Raw genomic sequence first — 2454 nt, forward strand, 5'->3', positions numbered from 1 at the left:
CTTATTACTGATTGGGTGGCTATGGCATGCTATGCTAGGTGTTAACCATAGTCTATGACCTGCCTAAAATGATTTAGAGAAATCATTTATGGTATGAAAGAGTTCTGATGATATTAAGAGTTAATATCATATCTCATTGCCAATTAGTGATGAGCCTAGTGAGTCACACACATACACAAGTAATCACCAAGTTGAATGTGATTTAATTAATTAATTAAAGAGTTTAATTGATTAATTAAATAGGTTTGATTTGCAATTAAATTGCAAAGTCCCCAGTATGGCTTGGAACCAAATCTAGGTCATTGGATGTATAGTATAAGTTAAATTTATATTTAAAGTATTTAAATATGAATTTAATTATGAGAAATTAATTAATAGAGTTTAATTAATTAATTTATATTTGATATAAATTAATCAGTAGATGAGAAATAAATATTTTGGGTTGAGAACTCAAAATTAAGACACAATGGTAATTTGGCCATTTCATAGGGTGACATGTGGCACCATGAGATGGTGACACATGGCACTACACATAAGCTTGCCATTTGTCTTTCAATTATGTAAGATGATCAAAGTCAAGATTAAATCTAGGTTTGACACTTGGCACAATGTGATTAGGTGAATTAAACTAAGAGCCAATAAGAAGATGACATGTGGCAAGGGTTTAAGTGATGACCTAGCTATATAAGGGAAAGGATGAAAGTACAAATAATATAATTCGATTTCTTTCATTGTGTGTCGCCACCCATTGAGTACCTCTCCTCTCTTCTTCTTCTTCATCTCTCATCAATTCAAAGAGAAAATAATTATTTTCTTTGAATTAAAATTGCTAGAAGTCGTTTCTAGTGTCTAATATACATATGCAACCTCTCTAAAAGGCAAAACCTCAATTTCTAATTGATTGGAAAGGCTTGAGAAGCTGTTCAAGGGTCTACCATTAGTGATCTTGTGTGGACAAGCTAGAGGGAGAACATCTGGTATCCTAGGTGCTTCCCAAAGGTACCAAACACAACTACAGTGCATCGAAAGGTTAGTGCACATGTTCTCGATTTAATCTAGGGTTCTAATGAATTAATCTGTTAATTCTAAAATCTTAAATAGCAAATGTAGATCCAAAAACATATTAAAAGTGTTTTAATATGCTATTGAACATTGAAATCAAATAGGTAAATAATGAATCTTGTATGATGCATGAGACCCTAGAAGAAAAATTTTGAATTCAATGATCTAAACTAATATTTTTCATGCTTCTGCTCCTTCAGTTCCTCCATCCAGGATTGTAAGTATTTGAATATGGATTTTTGGGCTACCTCTGGTTGAAGTTTCCTCCATTATTCACATAGTTCATCTATTTTGTGGAGGGTTCATTGAAATTGCTGTATTATGAACTCATGTATCCTCCTCCATAGCTGTCCTCATGTTGACTGTTTGTACCAACTGCGTTGGCTTGCATTCTTTCGAGTCTCTTTGTGAGCTGATCAAATTGAGCATTTATCATGCGTAGGGCGTCTACTTCCAGGACCCCTACAGTTCTCCTTGCATTTCCTCTTTCATTTGACTACTCATAATTATGGTATGCAACCCTTTCTAGAAGTTCAAGTGCTTGTGTCACTGTTTTCTCCATTAGATCACCTTTTGCAGCTGAATCAACTGTGCTCCTTGTAGAGGGTAGTAACCCATTATAGAAATTTTGCACTAATAGCCAATCCTCTATGCCATGGTGTGGACATTCCCTCTGTAGGTCTTTATATCTTTCCCATGCATCATAGAGTGATTCTCCTTTCTTTTGTCTAAAGGTGTTGAGCTCAAGCCTCAGTTTTGCAATCCTTGTAGATGGAAAATATCTTACTAGAAAAGCTTGAGAGAGGTTTTCCCAAGTGGTGAACGTTCTAGCCGGTTGAGAAAGTAACCACTTCCTTGCTTTGTCCCTAAGGGAGAATGGGAATGTTCTGAGTCTTATTGCTTGATCAGACACTCCATTCATCTTGAATGTGTCACATAGGGTAAGAAAGCACTGGAGGTGATAGTGTGGGTCTTCTGTTGGTGAACTTGCAAACTGGGTTTGTTGAATCATTTGGAGCCATGCTAGTTTTAATTCAAAGTTGTTGGCTTCCACTATGGGTCTAGTGACACTGGACTGAAATCCTTAGACAGATGGAGCTCCATAATCTCGCAAGAGTCTTGGTCTGTCTTTATTATCGGCCATGGTTGGAATTTCAAGATCTCATTGATCGTGCTCTTGATGTTTCCTTTCCCTCCTGATGGCTCTCAGAGTTCTGTCTATATCCGGATCACAGTCCAAAATTTCTTCTTCTGGCCTTATTCTGGTCATATACCAGATCGGGCACCTGAGAGAAAAGAAGAGAAATACAACCAGTAAAATAAAATTAGATAATAAATATAATTGCCTAAATCAGCTAAATTGCCCATCGCTTGATATTACTAAAGCCAAAA

At 36.1% G+C, this 2454-nt stretch overlaps 1 non-coding gene across 1 annotated transcript; it reads left to right on the forward strand.

Moving 5' to 3' along the window:
* Positions 1-1712: 1712 nt before the first annotated feature.
* LOC131179588 (small nucleolar RNA R71) lies at positions 1713-1819 on the forward strand. The gene has a single exon (XR_009148478.1). It is a non-coding gene; the product is annotated as a small nucleolar RNA R71 (small nucleolar RNA).
* Positions 1820-2454: the final 635 nt, after the last annotated feature.

This window comes from Hevea brasiliensis, chromosome 4 (assembly GCF_030052815.1).
Source record: "Hevea brasiliensis isolate MT/VB/25A 57/8 chromosome 4, ASM3005281v1, whole genome shotgun sequence".
Taxonomy (NCBI): Eukaryota; Viridiplantae; Streptophyta; class Magnoliopsida; order Malpighiales; family Euphorbiaceae; genus Hevea; species Hevea brasiliensis.